The 20,147-nt window shown below is 43.5% G+C and overlaps 1 long non-coding RNA gene across 1 annotated transcript; it reads left to right on the forward strand.

Annotated features, from left to right (window-relative positions):
- Positions 1 to 15,725: 15,725 nt before the first annotated feature.
- On the forward strand, positions 15,726 to 17,167 carry LOC144824735 (uncharacterized). Its single transcript, XR_013609087.1, has 2 exons — positions 15,726 to 16,106; positions 16,759 to 17,167. It is a non-coding gene; the product is annotated as an uncharacterized LOC144824735 (long non-coding RNA).
- Positions 17,168 to 20,147: the final 2,980 nt, after the last annotated feature.

Genomic DNA, 20,147 nt, shown 5'->3' on the forward strand with positions numbered 1-20,147 from the left:
TCATGCAGTCTGCCTTAGAGCGAAGCAGTGGTCAATTGTGTAGTGTTCCACAGGCACAATTGACCTCTGCTCCACCTTCTATTAAGGAAAACAAGGGGTCCTGTGGGATAATATGTGAAAGCTTATGGTAAAATTACGCACAATGGCAATACAAAGGGTTCAAAGGATGTCAGTAAAAAAGCTGCCTACACACAAGTGAGGTTTGGTATACTATTGCATTGTTTATATAGAAATAGAAAATGGTTCATGCAGTATACGTTCAAATAAACAGTTGTGACTGTGCAATAGTTAAACATTTAGAGAAAAGTGTTTGGTGTCCCAGTAAAAGTACCATTGAACCTAAACTAATCTAGTGACATTACAGTGACATATAAAGAAGGTTTCAATCTTTTAAACAACTAAGGCGACCATGTAATTTATATTCAATTAATCAACAACAATTTGGACAATTGGAAAATGTTGCTGTTTGGTTCGCCTCTTTGAAATGTTGACGGTGTTTCGACCCTTTTAGGATATAAGGCCTCTTCAGGACCAGGCATTATAGGGACACCTAAGGGAAATTATAGTGGTGTATTGTTAGATTGCGGCCCATCTGAATAGAATGCTTGGCTGGAAGCAGAGAAGCTATACGTCAAAGTTTATGTGTATTTATATATACCTGAAGGGGGCCTGTGCTATTCTGTGAATTGCAGTGGCACCGTGAACAAAAGTGTAACAAGAAAATCACAGGGATCCCAGTTGGGAGCTGTGGAATAATGGAAAAAATCAGCTGGTGGTTCTGACTGCGTGAGAAACGGCATTGGCATATTATAGTATGAGGAGCACACTTACCCCATATGAGGGTAGTGAAGGCAGACACGGGATGTGGTGGAGCTGACCCAGGAACTCTGTGTTGATAACACCAAATGATTATCCGGAGTGGTGGAGGACTAAATAGAATAAAAATAGGGCTATCGATACATTCTGTGCTGGATGTGGTATGCGAGAGTACAGGGATTAGAATGCAATATGCTCCTTACCAGCAAGCGCGCGATGGCGCTGTATGTATGTGAGAGCGAGGATTCATGAAGCGATGAATGAGGATTTCCACTTTGCAGTGTAAGATGAGACTTTAGTCGATGCGGCATACGCTGTTGTAGGAAAATACAAAGCGCATTTCAAATAATGTTGGGAGAGAGGTGGGGATCTGTAGCAGTGTGATGCCCGGAAGCATCTGTGCTGTGTACCTGTGATAAGTGTAGCGGCGGCGAGCTTCCTGCGTACTCTGTCCGTGTAGCGTCCTCTTCTGAAGGTACGATGGCAGCGTGTGTCAGGTACCATGCTGTAGATATAGCCGTAATCACGCTAAAAGCATGTCCGCTGTGACTTTGCTGTAGAAGCAAGAGCTGCGATGTGATCAATGAGTCTGCGGGCAGTGATCAAAATCAACAACAGACTGCCAATGTGTCTAGCGCAGGGAAATGAGGGCGGCCTTATTTGCATAGTGTCATTGTAAACAATGACAGGAAAGAGTATTGTACCCAGCTTCGTCTGGGGGAAGGTCATTTACATAGTGCAAGACTGACAACAATAGATGCCCACAAAAGCTGTCTGTATTCAATTTGGTCAACCCTCGTGTGAATCAATAGTGCTGATAATGATATACAATGTCTTATAATTTTATATAGTAACTTACAGAAAAGTGCACATCATGACAGTTGTGGATTACATATTTAACAGTATTTCACAGTATTTTTGACCTTACAGCAACACATATGCGGATATGAAAACAAATTTTCTAGAATCTATGCCTCAACAGACCAAGTATCATCTGAGGTGTATGTAGTGTATGCATATGTGGATGTGCTTGAGGTAGACTTGCGTGAAGCAGGTGTGGTACCTATATTATGTAGGTGGTTTACAAAAGGCATTTATTATACAAAGGAGACGGTCCACTATTATATGCCTGACAATTTGTCCTGGGTAGAGGGCTTAGGCATCTATTCCCCAGTGGGGAGTATCTGACACTACCTGTACTGCGCAGTGTAATGGGTAGTGTGGCCAGTGCATGTTGACCAAGGACATGCAGTGGTGTGGGAGCGGTCATGGGTCTGATGTTTAAATACTAAGCGTAGTGACAAAGCCGTACCACTCTTCTGCAGAATTTAACCCCTGCATGATTGAGTTAGTACGCTCAATTCAGCGACATTCCAGTCGTTGCAATATTTGGGAAAGGTCGCCTCCTCTTAGTGGGATCAGTACTTTGTCTATCACCTGCCATCTGATGTCATCTACAGTGTGATGTTTGTCTGAGTAGTGGTTGCCTAGCGGGGCATTGGGAACTGAGTTTCTGATTCTACTGCAGTGCTGAACAATTCTCGCATTTACTGGTTGTTGGGTTTGGCCTATGTACGGCAGTCCACAGGGGCAGGTAATGCAATACACCACATTTTTGGTGTTGCAGTTGGGAAGAATTCCAGGTTGTGTTTGATATTACCATGCTCAAACGTCTTGTTCCCCCTTCCACCACATAATCCTTCAGCATTCCCAGAGTTGTTTTCATGAATACTTTCTCTACCACATCCAGGAGATTGATTAGCCTATACGTTTTTAGGGCCTTCATATCTCCTTTCCTATGTAATGGTCAAATTAAGGCTCCCCTCCAGCTATCAGGGATTTTGCCTGAATCTAATAGAATTGAGAACATTTGTGATAGCATGTCAGCCCACCACTCAAACTGTATGTTTATTATAATTGCAGCAAGATTGTCTGGTCATGCTGCACGAGTTAGATTTAGCTCTATTATAGTACATTATACACTATCTACTGTAAAGTGTGCTTTTATATCTTAAGCCAACCTTAACAAGGTATTGTGTCTCTTTCTATGGGCTCTATTGTTTCGCCATACTTGTCCCCCAAATGCTCTTCCCATGCAGCTTCTTCCACCACACAACTCATAGCCCCTTGAGTCTTTCCTGAGGCTTCCTGTCTTAGTGTCCAAATTTTTTGTGCGTTTTTTGATTTGATTCCTTTTAGCAGATTCTCCCAACACTTATCTTTGTAATTCCTTTTTTGATTTCTGACTAACGTTTTATACACTTTCCTCATTTTGACAGGATTAGTATGATTGCCCAGATCATATCTAGCTTTGAGGCTTCTCCCTCCTTTTTTTATCAACCTTTTAAATTTCTTACATTCCTCACTAAACCACTTCATTCTCTGGGTAGTTTGATTCTCCTTGCCCATTACATTTTTCATTCTTTAGTTTCACCCTAAAGCATTTCACCACTTGTCTAATCGTTTCTTCATACCATTCCAGTTCCTGTGCCCTGACATTTCCCAGGTTTAAATTCTGTTGGGTCAGCCACTCTTGCGAAGGTTTCCTCAGGTAATCTAGTTGTTAAATGCTTTGGGTAATCTAGATGTAGGGGGATTACTACATCTTGTAAGCTCTGTGTACCTCTGGTTAATTCAAGTATCAAAGGGTTGTGGTCGCTTCCTCTTCTTTAATTTCCTTAGATACTTGACAGACACTGAAACATAATCCTTACTACGTTGACATCCATTATCCCTGCTAAAATAATTGATCAGAAATGGCGATGGCGATCCGGCCGCCATTATTCACTGCCCGCCTCCCATTTCCCCCCGCCATATTAGGATGGCGGGGGGGGACCCCGGCGGACGGAAAGACCGTCTGCCGTTTTTCCGCCGGTCTAACAGGAGACTGGGCTGAAATGGGCATTGATATGGTGGCGGTGTCTGCAAGACACCGCCATTCATATCAAGATGCAGGCGTTGATGTACCTTTCCATGGTGGTGTTGCTGCCATGGAAAGGCATGCAGAGTCTGCATGTGGGGGCCCATTGCGGGCCCCCAGGGTGTTGGGAGGGAGCGGGGTGCACATGGGAGGTACCTATGGTACCACCCTGCATTTGCATGCACCAAGTGGCAAGTATTGCACAGTGCCTGCCACGTTGTGCATGCAAATGCACAAATACCTTTTTAACGTTGGGGCGGGTGCTGCTGAAAGCACCGCCCATCGCAATGTTAAAAATACGGGATGCACCCAGATTTGCGTGTCCGCCCGCCATCGTAATAGACCCCCAGGTGCCTGAACATGGAGAGTCTGAGAGCACGTTGCAAGAGTGAACTTAAACCTCCTTCTGAACTGGAGGACGTCAACGAGCTTGTGGATCATTACAATCTGACGATGGCTGAAATAATTGATAATATACCCTCTCTAAAACTTAAAAAACTTAAAAGAATACAGGTTAAGGATAAAAATTCATGGTTCAATGGTTCTCTTAATGAAGAAAGACGGAAACTCAGATTAACAGAACGGAATTGAAGACAAGACCCATCATCCCCCCATCTAAAACAGTTAAGAAAGACCAGGAAAGCCTACAATAAAAGCATATTTAATTCTAAAAAATAATTTTTTAGAAGTGAACAGGATAATGCAAAGAACAGAAGGAGAAAGCTCTTCGAACTGCTAGATCAACCTGACAAGTTATCCAAAAACTCCTTCTTAAAATGTAAATTGGAATTGACCTGTGAAGAATTTTCATCATTCTTTACAGCTAAACCCAGTTCATTGGAGAGAACTCAAGTATATCGCTGACAAAGCCTTGAATTTAAGGAGTACACTAGAGGAGCATGCAGCAGCACAACCTGCACCTACAATGCCAAAAAATAATGCTCATTGGTCAACCATTACAATGATCCTCTTCACACAAAATGTTGGCCTTCAATCAACCACAAGGTAATCCCACTTTGGACTAAGATAATCAATGCTTGATTAGACCAAGGACCCTTTCCTGACTGTCTAAAAACTGGCCAGGTCATCCCTCTATTGAAAAAACCTACTGAGAACCCTTGGAGCCTGGTTTCGGCTGGTAACAAACATATCCTTACCAGCCAAAGTCTTACAAAAATACGCTCAACAACAATTGGGCCAACACATTACTGAATTTAGGCTACTAAAGGATTGCCAATCGGGATTCAGACCAGGTCACAGTACGGAACCAGCTATTCTACACATAGTAGCTGATGCTCTTTTTGCTCTTGACCGTAACGAAACCTGTCTCCTTGTCCTTTTAGACCTATTGTCAGCATTTGACACCGTAAATCATGCCAAGCTGTTAAACTGACTGGAGAACAGGATGGGCTTCTTGGGAACAGTCTTAAAATGTTTTTATTCCTTCTTAGAGAACAGATTGCAGAGATTCCTGGTGAACCACAAGTTATCCCTGGCATCCCCGATTCAAATTGGCGGCCAACAAGGATCAACTCTATCCCCTCCCCTTTTTAATATGTACATCAAACCATTAACAGAAGTATTACAGCAGGCTAACCTTTCTTTCCACATGTATGCAGATGACACTCAGATGTATATGAAGATTACATCACTGGAAGAGCTCAACATAATGAAGCAAGCACTACAGAGGACAGTTCAATGGCTATCTTGCAATCATTTTAAGCTTAACTCGCAGAAAACATAATTTCTTCTGATCTCCCCTCCTCAAAGCACCACCAGTATTAAGGAATGGACCAAGATGATCACCACGCTAAACGGCTCCCAGATACTGGTAGATTCAACTAAGTCTCTAGGAATCACGCTGGATAAGGAAGTAAACATGTGTACCCACATGAACACACTGGCAAAAAATGCCTGCATCCATCTGAGCTACCTTAGAAGATTGAAGCCGTTTATAGATACAGATGACCTGAAAATTGCAGTCCAGGCGCTGGTCATATCAAGAATTGAGTATGGTTGCTCAACTCTCTCAGTTCTTCCTAAGATTTTACCAGCTCCCCTTAAAGCTTGTCTCAATGCTGCAGCTAGACTTATAACCAGCTCAAAAATATTTGACCGTATCACTCCACATCTGAAAGCCCTTAATTGGCTACCTTAAGAGGCAAGAATACAGCTAAAGATTGCATGTACTACACACAAGGCACTACACCACACAACTCCATGTTACCTTGCCCAGAAAATTACGTTGTCTGAAGGTAATAGATCCTCTAGGGGTGCTGGAGATTGTTTACTGAAACCAGCTTTCTTCCGGAAGAAGAGAACATATGATAGAGTGTTCGCAAGAGCTGCACCAAGAATTCATTCCCACCGAATAGTAGAAGGATCACCGACGCTCCTCGATTCAAGAAGGAGACCCAGGGCCATATTATCAAGAATGGCGATAAAATTATCACTCCTTTATTGGCAGGAAACTGCCGCTAAAACGGCGATAATGGGCATGATAATATGTCTTTGTGAATTCCCATAGCAGCCCAGGTTCTGGTGTTTACCTGGGTTGCTATGGGAATTCACAAGGGCATATTATCAAGCCCATTATCGCCGTTTTAGCTGCAGTTTCCTGCCGCTAAAGTGGCGATAATTTTATCGCCGTTCTTGATAATATGCCCCTAAGTCCTTTCCGGTGAGGAAATTCTACCCATAATAAACAGTGGTCAATACTAGGGATCTGTAAGAGACCTACTGATAATCCTTGGATCTTCTACATTCAGTTGTTGAAGTAGGTGGCTGTAGGCAGGAATAGGGGCCTGCTAATCACAGAACAATGAAACTGAGGACTGTACAAGCCAGTTTGTCTTCATTGATTGGGCTTTACTGTCTACAATTAGCGCGGTTTGAAACTTTAAGGCACTGCTCCTGTCAATTAGGGATGAGGTCTAATGTCAGGTACATGGATCAATCCACTTACTTTTTGGACTTGTTATGCAATACTACAACCATTGTGGATACCTAGTAATTTTCAATAGTTGCTTTTTTTTAAAGTTAAGTGTGACGTGACTTGTATTACGGTAATTCTAGTTGATGTCTAGTAATCTTAAATTGCGTGTTATTTGTAAGTTTTAGAATATGCCACTGTTATATGATTACCTATTCCTTGAAGTAGATGTTAAAGATTGGGATATCATCTGAATTTGAATGCTGTTAAACTGTAAAGCACTTTGACACCTAAGTTTTTGGGTCATGTTTGCGCTATAGAAAACATTGAATAAATGAATAAATAAAAAAAATCAGGAAAGTTGGCCATCCTTATAATAAATGAACCCAACGCAATATTTCTGTAAACCAGGGATATGTCCTTTTTGGGTTCATTTTATGGTTAAAATCTCCTATCATTATATAAGCATATAATTCATATCATATCATAATTTTCACACAGACTTTCCATATTTTCCTTAAAATTCCCCATCTCTATCCTATTTTCCTCAGGGCTCCCCCACTGCAATGTAAACATTCATAATTACCATATTATCATATGTGATATCTGAGTCCAACAGGCATTCTCTGCAAACCAGTAACCCTTTACATTTTACGGTTATAGGTATCATCTTTTTCATAATCTTAGTTGATATTAGGGTCATAATCCCCCTCGCAGGGTGCCCCTGCAGTTTTTTCTTCGCCGGCCTGTTTAGTTGGAGGAATTCTTCGATTATGGGGGTTTTGTCGTACAGCCATGTTTCTTGCAAACACATAGTTTCCAAACCTTTGGCTAGCTCTTGAAGGCTTTCTAGTTTTACCATTCTTCCAAGCCCATTTATGTTCCATGATACAATTTGGCGGTGACCCATTATCCTAATCAATTTCGCTTAGGCAATCCACCTCCTTCAGGAATGGCGAGGGAGGGGAGCTGCCAAACTATTTTTGAGGCCCTAATTACTCCAATGTTTGCTAACCTCTACGTTGCCTATGGTAATTTCAATATTTGCTGTTTCCTTGCACTCTAGATCTATCCACGTGACCTGCCTTTCTCATAGACCTACATGGTACTTCATAAAGGCTCTGACTTGATTCTGGGATTAATCTAATCCCTTCCTTCAATACCTCTTTCTCTGCTTTTACAATAGCTGCTTTACCAACCCTTAGTACATTAAAACCTTAGTGGTTTGGTTTCCTTTGTTGTTCTGACTAAAGCCCACTTGTCTAAGGTCCTTGGTCTCAATTTCCCTTAGGCTAGCACATTTTGAGAATGCAGATATGAGCTGGTACGGATTAAGGGGTTGAAGCTTCTAATTTTTTTCTTACCCCTATCTATTTAGGATGGTTCAAAATACAGCCACATATTGCCTGTATCTTTATTTTCTACATTGTGAGTGTTCCCTCTTTCCTTCCCCATCTTCTTGCTGAGAGTTAAATTTGTTTTTCTTCCTCTTTCTACGTCGTCCCTGGTGTTATCATTACCTCCAAAACCCTTTTCATGTGGTTTTTCCATTCTACCCTCCCTTTTATATATCAGTAGGGGTTTTAATCGATCATTCTTTTTGCCAATTGGGGTTCCATCTCCTTTTCCCCTGGGGTCCCCTTCTTCTCCCATATCTTTTCATTACTTCCAGAAGCTCTCCTCTTTTGATTATTCACTCGTTGTAAACCCCCTCCATACTTTCCTTTCTGCAGTATCCTTCCTTACCCTGCTCCTATTGACAGGCCTTCCTCCCTATTTTTATCCGTAGAATATGTTGCCTATACCGTGAGAGTTCACCACATTTGATCATCAGTATCGGGCATCTAGAGATATACACACTATGAAACTCTTCCGGCTGCAGGATTTCCTCAACACTTCTCATATTCAACAACATGTCTTACTATAGTTGGCATAAGGCCCCTAATACCTTTTAATTCTTCCACAATATTTTGTAGTTGATCTTTTGGGGTTTTTAGGATATCATTATTCATCATAGTTACTTTTAATAACCCTTGCAATGTTTTTTGCAACATCGGTTATTATGTCCAGCATCGAGGCAGAGGGAGTTGCTCAGATATCTAATCCTCGCATAATGTTTTGTGCTGACCCTTCTGTGTTCTCGATCTCTCAGCTTTCCGACTGCCCCCATATTTGTGTCATACTCAGAACTAGAGGCTATATCATGCTCATCCCTCTAGTCACTCCTTACTCCACCAGTAATATTCTCCTCTTGTTGAGACTCTTCTATATCTTGAGGGGAAAAAAGCTGAGGAGATGAGGACAGTCTTGGTTCCATTCTGGCTTAAAATGCGTTGATAGTTTTCAATCGATAATTCTAAATCTAATGTGCATTTGCTAGCATTCTCATCCTCTATTTGTTGCAATTCCTCAGCATCCGTAGGTATCTAATTGCGATTGTTTCCCCTTAAAATGTTTGCCCACAAAATCCTTAATTGACTTTGACACAGACGCTCCCCCTTTCTCTCCCAACTAAGGGTTTTCGGATGCAGGTTTCTTCTTTGAATTTCTCGTTGATGGCCTTTTTTCACTTTCTCAAGAATTTCCCATACTTTCTACTAGTGGAGGTCTCATTATTCACCTTTGAATGCCCATTTCGCCCTTTTCATGATTTACCCTTCCCTGGAGCCATCTCTTGGCAGCTGATATAGAGTTGTTATAGTGAACTATGGTGGGTTTGAATTTAAATGTGCCTTACTTGACCTTCTACAGTCCCTTTTGATTCGCTTCATGTATATTTTGTTCTTCACCCACAACACCCTCCCAACACTTTTTCACAGTATTGCTGCTTCGTAGTTTCCCTCCACCACCCTTATAGGATACTGCACAGTTTTTATAAATCCACCAACTTTAACCAATTGGTTAGTTAAGAAATCATTTATATTCCATAAGTACGGTATAGGTCCCAAACACTAACCTGTGTTATGCCTTTTGGTGCTGACGAGGTGCTTTGGTGCCACCGCCACTCCTCTCTCTGACAGGCTTTCCACTCTTCCTTATGTAAGTTCCTGTATGATCCTTTTGCTTCTGTTGGGTTCCTCCTATTTCCCTGGCATAAGATGGTCAGATGACTTCCAGTTTTCCAATAGTAAGGCCCGACCACCCTTGCATCTAGCCCCTGAAGCCAGGCGCACTGCCGCACACCAAGCACCACGGGGCCTACGCAGTTCCACCCACGCTACAGGAGCAGTGCTTAAATCCAGGGTGGGGCTGAAAGCTAGAAGTGGGGGGGCGCAGGTCTCTAATATCCTTGGTGCCCTGTGGTGCCCTTCAGCTCAACACTCATGTTCCAGTTTCCTCCTTCTACGGTTCACTGCCAGGTTCGTGCAGGCATTTGGCTCCAAACACGCTCAGCTCCTGCAGACCGCCAATGCGTGCTTGTGAGGGAGAGCCTGCATGTGCGCAAGCACGCACACTGTGCATCCAAGCTTTCCATGCCTCACAATCTGACTGCGGCTGTTCAAAGGCGATGGCATGGCAGCACACAGCAGGGCAGCGGCACAACAGAGCACATTAGTAGGAGAACATAACTTTCGAACCCATACATACATTTTAGTACATAAGTATCTGGTTTTTATTCTCTTTTTGTACCAACGATCACATTTTATGCTCCTTTTCCACAGCATTACATCCTATTTTCAGTATTCTTAGCATGGCAGAAACTTAGTACAATCTGGCTGTAGTGTTGTGTGAATTTGTAATAAAGGAATCCTTGTGGATGGACTCCACAGAACTGTGATGTAAGCATTAGAGCATAGTGAAGTGAATGCAGGCTTAGAATGTTGAGTTTGTGGTTACACGCAGAAAAATGAAGACTCGTTATACCGATCTCTATACTAATCTCTGTGTGTGGTGTAGTCATTAGCGAGTATGCGGGCTGTGATGGATGTCACAACTGGCAACACGATAGGGGATAGGTAACCTAAAGATTGACAGTACACTCCTAGAGAGTTTGCCATGGACCAGCAAACTGCTTGTGTGTGCCAGGTGTGCCTTCATTGAAGTGTGGAATAGACGTTTGGCATGTGTGGAGTTAAAGCACAACCCAATCTGTGTAAAGCATTTGAAGATAATTAAAACTTCAAGAAGACCTTTACACCTTGTTGGCCGAAAACCTGCTAGGAAGGTGGCAGAGAGCGGTACTGTGTTTCTACACAACCTAAAGCCATACATCATAACGAGTGATAACGCTTTGAGCAGAAGCGCTGCAAAGCAGAGAGCAGCCAGGTGTCAGGCAGTACCAAGAGACATTTACAGGCACTGAAATTCAAATACAAGAAAAGTTCATTTGCTTACCAGAATTGTGCAGCAGTCATTGTGCCACAGTGCTGGGGGAAGTGACCTCAGGGGAAGCACCCATGGCTGTGTTTGCAGAGCTTCTTTGTGGACAGCAGATGGTGTTGGAGAGAACTCCACCCTCAGGTTCAGCCCATCTTGTAAATGCTTACAATACAGCCACTTTCTTGAAGCTACCATTGCCAGTACCTTAAGAATCTTGCTGGTGAAGGTGTAAAAGATGTCATTAAAAAAATGCATCTAGCTGATGAAATTACATACAATCAAATTCAAGGCAGCTTTAAATCTCAAAGATGAGGCAAATTGACACCAAACGATGTTGATTAACATCTAAATCTTTGTCAAACAGTTCTTGAGTTTCACTGTCAAATTAAAGTGAAGAAGATGGTTGTGCCATGTCGATGTTTTCCTCAGATAAACGTGCATAATGTGAACTAGCCGCATGTGAGGAAAAATACTGGTCCAAGAAAAGTCGACATGGCAAAGCACCAAAGTCATTCAAACATCCGAAAATCACACTAAAGGTCAATGGTTGTTCAATACCTTTTATTATTGCAAGAGGTGCATCAATAAATATTATGCCTGAGAAGAAATATAATGAACTGTCCCAATTGCCCCAAAATATGCCATCGAAAACATAAGTATATACATGGGCTGCATGAGTGCCATTCCAAAAGTCAAGGTTCATTTGTAGCAAAGAAGAAACATAAGGAAACCAAAGTACAAGCACCCATTTGTGTACTTCAAGGTACAGCATCAAGCTCCTGTTTTCTCAGCTTCAGCACAGCTGCTGATATATGACTGTTATCGGTGGACTATAACATGAATGCTTGTCACAAAATAGTAAGCCAATTCCCTTCGTTGTTTCATGGGTATGAAAGGCCAATTACACAATATGAGGACATCCTTCTCACATTGCTCAAAGACACAGATGAATTACTTTCCACCTACAAGAAGCTGTTGAAAAGGTACTGAAAACCTTGCACAAACACAATGTCATTGAGCGTTCCACTGGTGCAACTCCATGGTTTCCCCCATAGCGGTAGCACGCAAAAAAGACAGTGGAGCTGTACACATCTGCGTGGTTATGCATCAAGCGAACAAGGAAATTGAAAGATAACGACATCCAGATCCACACATAGCAGACATGATAACACAATTGAATGGTGCAAAAGTATTCTCTTGTCTTGATCTGAATAAAACATACCATCAGTTGGAGGTCAAGGAGAATTACAGGTACATTGCAACCTTTTCTACACATGTTGGCCTGTTCTATTACAAAAGGCTAAGATTTGGTGTGTCATCAGCTGCAGAGCTATTTCAAGATGTCATTCGACATATCATACAGCCTGCCATGATTGCTTTCAATTATAGTGATGACATATTGTTTTTGGAGCTACACAGAAGGAGCACAACAAAGCTCTCACACAAGTATGTCATTTGCTCGCTGATCCCAGTTTAACTGTAAATGCTAAGAAATGTGAATTCCATTAAACAAAGTTCAAATTCTTTGGCAATATTTTTTCTGACATGGGGAATGACACCTGATCCAGCTAAAGTGCAAGAGCTGTCAACTGCCAGTCCCCCCCAAGATGTTTTTAATATTATGTTCATTCCTTGTCATGGCCAGCTAAAACTTTAGATACATACGAGACTTTGCCACTGCCAGTGCACCGTTAAGAGACTTGACGAAAAAGAATGTTTCTTTTCCTTGGTCACTTGAATGCGGGCAAAGCTTCCAAAAATCAAACAAGCTAGTGAGTACACTCCTGAAATGGCATACTTTCATCCAAAGCTTTCTTCTGAGGTTGTTGTTGACTCTAGCCCTGTCAGGTGATGGACACTTCTACTGCCTGTTCCTAGTTTCTAAAGGCATGGCTGAAACAATTGATTAAAGTGCCATGAACGGACAGGTGAAGAGCCCCTCACTGCTGCTGTTTCTACATCACCAATGCCAGTCATGGACACTTCTACTGCCTGCCCCTAATTTCCAAAGACATGGTCAAGACTTGTTATCAAAGCGCCACAAACTCATTGAAAAACTACAATCGTGTATATATTTAAAAAAAAAAATTTGTTTTATTAAACAGAGGGGGAGATGTAGTGTTGTTTGAGTTTGTAATGATGGAGTCGTTGGAACTGTGACAGAAGCATTATAGCTAGTGAAGGGAATGCAGGTTTAGAATGTTGAGTTCACAGTTACATGCAGAAGAATATAGAGGTATCATACTAAGCTCTGTGTGTGGCATAGTCATTGGCGAGTACCGGGCCGGGAAAGACACTACACTGTGAGATTTTGTTTTCATTTAACTTAATTTGTCAGTATTACTGGCAGGCCTGACCTCCAGAAGCCATTACATGTACTGTTTAATGTGTGCTTGCGCTTAGGAACACCAGCAATGGCAAGTCACAATGAAGCTGCTGCCTTGCTTTTTTATGTGCTCGATTTAATGTACAGGCCGCGGACCTCATTTTATGCCGGCTACTGGTGGACAATGGGTAATCTTTTGGAATTTTTGTTCAATTATCTAGTTTGACGAAATCTTTCTTTGCTGACAATCACTGGATCAGAGAGACGGAAGACTGAAGTGTCATCTCATTTAACAGGGACTGCGGGGAGCTGCTTATTTTACTACCTGTGGTCTGGTGTCCCTGTTCTTTGGATATGCGAAGGAAATCAATTTTGGGCACTGTCAATCCCGTTCGTTCTCTCAATAGTAGTAAATTCACAGTATAGAGGAGAACATAAAAGAAATGCTGCCTTAGGCCTTTTTACTTCTTCATGAAGCAGCAGTTTCAGTCTCGGGAGCGTTGCCGTCTGCCAAGTTAAATAGTGAGCTTAGGTTTAGAAGGATAAATAAATGGAATCGTTTGCACAGAAAACCCATTCAGTACGCGACAGAACCCCTGTGTCTAAAAACAATGCATTTCAAGAGGTTTCTCTATTCTAAATTATCTCTGGGGATACATAGAGGCCGCATCCGCAAGAGAGTGACCTGGCAGGCAGTCGATCACACGGAAAATCTCCATGATGCACGCCTCTCTTGCAAACAGAGCGACACCTCGTGTGCTTCCCCGGAACTGCACCATTCAATGTGCCTGACGTCTCGACCCCTGGTAATGCACTATTTAAATACAATTAATAGTAAACACCTTCATTGCTTGGGCTGCGTACGGGTAAACAATCACAATGAATAAATGTTCTAGTTTGTTTGATGTTCGGTTTTATTCAGTTGTGTTACTGTCAGATAATGTTTTCCAAACATTGTCGTTTGCGTGAAAAGAGTTTGAATGCGATGTTGCTTCACTTTGTATTGCGCATTCACTGCATTTGGAACACTGAAACTCTAATGAACAGATGGCAGCCTTTTATTGTGTTGACACTTCTGGTTGCGGGATTGTACTTCGGCAGATATAAAAGTAACATCCTAACGTAAATGGAGGGCAATTTAGCGATTCAGTGGGACAGATTAAACAAACATTCATAGTGGAATCACGAGTTCGGCTTCCACTTTGCTGTGGGAGCCAGCCTCCTCTCGAATACAACACTTCTCCGGATTCACCGCTATATGTATGAAGCCAAAAATCGATCGCAAACGCTGCGATTCGCAATAAATAGCGTTAGCGACTAAAAATTCGCTATTCGCTATGTATGAAGCAAAATACGCTTGCGAAATAAGGATTCGGTAAATAACGATTTCCAAACGTTGCGAAAGTGCAACATAGCGAATACAAAAGCGAATCCTTATTTAGCGTAGAAATCCGTTAGCGAGATTCGCTAAAGCGGAAATCGCAATTCTGAAATCGCTATGGAATGTATCAACCAATTTGCATTAGCGAATCAAGCAAAATCGCTAAATAGCGCCTCGCAATTACCATCAAGTGGGAGCAGGTGGTAACCAGGTGCAAACTATAAATTGAAACCCAGAATGCAACACACTCCCTACCACAATGTCCGGGTTGTACATGATAGTGAGGAGGCGAAGAGTGAGAGCTCTGGCGCAGAGGAGGAGACGGCAGGAGAGGATATTCCGGTTGCGCATTACCATCTTCCAACGCACTGATGAGGATATCCACACCCATTACAGACTGGAGGAAGAGAGCATAATTGAATTGATTGATGAACTCAGGCCCTACCTAGAACACCCCACCCGCAGGACCCAAGCCATACCCACACACATCCAGGTCCTGTGTTCACTACACCTGCTGTCCTCAGGTAGTTTCCAGGGGGTCATAGCCACTGCAGGAGGGGTGTCTCAAAGTGCCCTGTCGCGCTTTTTCCATGCATTCCTCGACGCCATGACACATAGGATGCAACATCACATCCACTTCCCCAGCACCCCACAGGAACTAGCACAGACTAAGCAGGATTTTTATAATATAGCCCATTTCCCCCACGTCATAGGATGTATAGACGGAACACATATTGCCATTTCACCCCCCACAAACATAGAGTATGTATTCCGGAACAGGAAATGCTACCATTCCCTGAACATACAGATGTTGTGTGATGCCAAAAACATTATCACCGATATAGTGGCAAAGTACCCTGGTAGCACACATGATGCATTTATATTCCGTCACTGTGGCCTATACCGTAGACTCTCAAGAGGGGAATTTGGAGAGGGATACCTACTAGGTAACAGCACACATTGTCAGCCCATATTACTCATGACCTGCATGTGCATCACATTGACTGACCTTTCAACTCTTCCACCCACAGGGGACAGTGCCTATGCAGTCAGGGACTTCATCCTGACACCCTACTTGAATCCTGCCACTGCTGGGGAGCACCGCTACAACCGGGCACACATTACCACAAGAAACACCATCGAGCGAACTTTCGGGATTCTGAAGAGCAGATTCAGATGCATCCACAAAAGTGGAGGTGCCCTTCAATACAGCCCTGAGACATGCTGCAAAATTGTTGTAGCTTGTGCCATGCTCCACAACATTGCGACCAGGAAAGGGACACCTATGGAGTCGAGTGACTCAGATACCTCGGACGTGGAGGGACCCGGACCCATACACATGGAAGCTGGCGTAGCTGCTGCTGCAGCTGGGCGCCAGAGGCGTGATGAGATCATGCGGAACTACTTCTAGGTGAGTAAAAATGATACAATGACAACTTATTGCTCTGCAAACGTGTTTAATTTCCAAAACCAACAATGTGACTTCCAAAAAAATGCAGGATGAACTCTCCTTAACAAAAGCACATGTTCAAATCACAGTGCAACTAAACAGTCATTGGTATAGCAAGTGCTACCCAGTTGCTGGCCCCATATACCCCCTGTGCGGAGTAGTCATTTTGATGCAGTCCCTATTGTTGTGGGGCAGGCCTGCTGCTCCGGCCACTACGGCGCCTCTCAACAGTGGGTGGTGGTGTATTAGTGCTCCGCACCGACTGTGAGTCCTCCTCACTGGGGGTGAGCACCCCGGGTCCAGCAGTACGCAGCGCACGCAGCTCATCCAGGGTGGCAGTTGACTGCACTACCACAGTGGCTATGTCCTGGATACCATGCGAGAACTCTCGCTGGGTCTCTATGGCACGCCTTGCCAGCATATTGTTGGAGGAGGCGAGGCGATTAACAGCACGCGTGTAGTGGTCCATGCGGGCAATTTCTTTGCGCCTGGCTGCGCGTTCAGCTCTCATCTCTGCAGTCAGCTCCTGCACAGCCCCCCTGATTTCCTCGCGTAGTCCTCTGTTCCCTGCCCTGATCTCTCTCTGAATGGCCTTCATGTGTTTCGCTTGCAGGCGGTGAACCTGGAGCATGTGCATTTCAAGACCGGCGAACACTGATTCTTCTTCTTGCACATTGGTGCTGATGGCCGTGCGGGGTCTACGCCTGCCTCTGGACTCTGTTCTGGACTCCTGCTGCTGGGGTACTGGTGCTTCAGACTGGACATTGTCATTTTCCTCTTCCTCATCATCCATTATTCTGAATGGCCTCACGTTCCTCCTACTGTGTCCCTGTGTTTGGATAATAGGACTGTCCTCCCCATCTGGATCATGGCCATGCCTGCCTTCTCCTGAGCCTCTGGCTCCTGTCTCTGTTGCACTGGCTGTAGCTTTCCCACTTGCAGGTGCTGTGGATAGAACAGCACACATTACTTATTTGATCATCACAGGTGATGTACTAATAAATTTTCACAGTGTTCCCTGACTTTACTTGTGTCATTCACCTCTCCTGACCTGCACATGTGTACAATTTGGCAATCTCATGCTACTTTCTACATTGCTGACTGTTGTGACTACATCTCCCATAATGCATTGCTGTGTACTTGGTCTAGCCTGACATGTGGTTGCCCTAATCCCTAGGTCGCCTCAGGGGGTTCTGGGGGTGGTTTAGGGTGGGGAGGCATGCTTCTTACCTGGTCTTGCTGATGGTTGTGCTGAGCTGTCGAGCACGGACACGCCCGCAACACTCTGATGAGGCAGTGTGCCCTCTACCAGCTCCTCCAGTGGTGTAAAGTCTTGGACGTTGGAGGTTCCCCCACCGGTGAGCTGGGACTGCTCCAGCCTGGCAGCCAACCTCTCCTTGGAGCGCTGGCGCAGGTCGTACCAGCGCTTGCGCAGCACATCAACTGTCCTGTGGGTGACTCCTAGGGCATTCACTTTGGCTTGGATGCCCTCCCAAATCCTTCTCTTGCTGGCTTCTGGCACCTTGTGGGAAGTGGCCCCAAATAATGAGTCATGGTGTTGCACCATTTCAGTGATTAGGGTCTCTAGTTCAGGCTCTGAAAACTTGAGCTTCCTCTTCCTGGCTGCTTCCCCTGCTTGCTGCTCCTGCTGGCTTGCTGGGACATCCTGGCTTCCACTTTCTGACATGGCTCAAGAGTTGCACACAACACTCTCACTCTCTCTGTCTCACTCCAGATGCCCCATGGGAAATCACTCTCTTCCTGGTTGTGATGTCATCATATAGCATCAGGATTGCAATTGGATGTTTCCAGTTTGTGCTAATTAGCGATTTTTCACGGGGGTACCTCTCAATTTAGCGCTTTGCTGGGCGCGGTCGCGCTAATTAGCGTATTTAGGGGTGCGGTCGCGCTATTTCACGGCGCGGTCGCGCTAATTAGCGTATTTAGGGGTGCAGTCGCGCTATTTCACGGCGCGGTCGCGCTAATTAGCGTATTTAGGGGCGCGGTCGCGCTATTTAGCGACGCGGTCGCGCAATTTAGCGACGCGGTCGCACAATTTAGCGACGCGGCGCGCTATTTTTGCGTATTTAGGGGCGGGGTCGCGCTATTTTGCGAGTTTGGCCGTTTAGGGAATCGCTGATTCATATTGTGCAAATATTTAGCGATTGTGGCCGAATCGCTAAATATTTGCTAATGCGTTGATACATCCCGATTAGCGATACAGATTTAGCGATTCGGTAATTTTCGCAATTTCTGAATCGCTAATCGGTCCCTTCATACATATAGCGGTATATCTCTAGTTCTGTCTCAATTGCCTTCTCTCTCAAGTTTCAATTAGGAATCAAAATATCAGCAACAAAAACAAATGTGATCTTCACCTCTTCTGTGCTAAATCACCTTCCCATACATTTACACAACACTGGGCCTGTCAGACATGTAAAACCTGACACAGAGGAAACCCCCCACCTCCCCCCACCCCAATATGTGATTAACCTACAAAAGGGATTTAAGAAGAACTCAACTACCAGGAGAGGGGCTTTGGGTCCGCCCAGAAGTTGTGTGCTGCGACAGAAAAAGTGCTTGCCAGCCACGCAGCTGCGATCATTTTGTACATTTGTCCACCTGTCTGAGCAAGAAGCAGAATATACCTGAGATTGAACTTTTAAGGAAAATGGCAGTGAAATGCAGTTAAAGTTTTCTTTAGATAACCAGATACTTTACTGTTTGTTTTTCTTCAGCAGCACAGATGGGAAGACGGACGTCTTTAACTTTATACAGTGCATGGATTTGAGAGCCCAGCACAACACTCATCTACACAGATTTTTTAGGTCTGGGTTAACAATACAACTGTTGGCAGACCTGATGGGATCAATAAAATAGCTTTCAGTCTTCATGAGAGAGGCTTAGGCTCCAATCATGTTAGTTCTCCTGAGTACTAGATTTGTTTGGACCGAGTTTGTGTGCTTATACTAGAAATATTGTTTGTATTACACGTTCTGGCCTGTCATAAAGCTTGAACCCGATACAGCAGGACTACATTACTTATAGTAGCAAGCAAATGATCATGGCTATAACCCAGATCTACTTATTATGAAATGTCAAGATAAAGGCACTAGGGCTGACTTATTTATTGTGAAAAGCCAATTTAAAGTTGCTGGGTATTAAGTGTGAATATTTAAGCCTTCAGATAATTTGTTACATGGAATCTCACAGATTACCGTAGTAAGCAATATTTTGGTTTTGCTCACGCACTGTGGCAAACCATGGATATAGAAGGTTTGCCCTGGGAGACTTCTTGTTATAGCATTTTAGGATGGATAGCATTTTGTTAGCAACTCCAGTTTTAAATACCTTTCAATTTTTATGACCCCATGTATAATGAGTGTCTTGTAGAAAAAGCTTACGCTCAAAAGTGTATGCATAAATTGGTTATTGTGACACGCTATATGCCTGTTTGGTGGACTGGAAACTTTATGTTCGATGTCAAAAGTCTGGTCTGCTTATTATGATACATTCTGGCAAAGGCATTAGTCTAGTTTAGTAATTGTGAAAAGCCTATGTGGAAGCCAGGAAGACTTGAAGAAATAAGAGTTGATTGTTATCACATTGTGGTAAAGGCTATAGGCAGGCCTTTTGTTACATGTAGTGTCACAGATTTCAGAAGCAGCCATGGGTTTTGGTGTTAGCCACCCACTCTCACAAACCCTGACAGTTTTCACTGTGATTATTCTTATTAGGCATTGCTGAGATGGGCTGTACAATGTTTTGCAGCCTGCTTTTTTCTACTTATTTGTAATTGTATGACTGCGTGCATGATGGTGGCCTTTATATGCACAATTGAAAAAGCAGGTGTTAGGTAAAGTCAAAAGTCAATGATAAAGGGTAAAGGCTTCATTGGCTCATTGGGAAAAGTCATGCCAGATTTTCTAGGCTTGATCTCTTTATTATGAAATGGTATGTCAAAGACATTGTGCCTGGCTGATGTATTGCAAAAATCACGGG

Source organism: Lissotriton helveticus, chromosome 3_1 (genome assembly GCF_964261635.1).
Source record: "Lissotriton helveticus chromosome 3_1, aLisHel1.1, whole genome shotgun sequence".
In the NCBI taxonomy this organism is placed as follows: domain Eukaryota; kingdom Metazoa; phylum Chordata; class Amphibia; order Caudata; family Salamandridae; genus Lissotriton; species Lissotriton helveticus.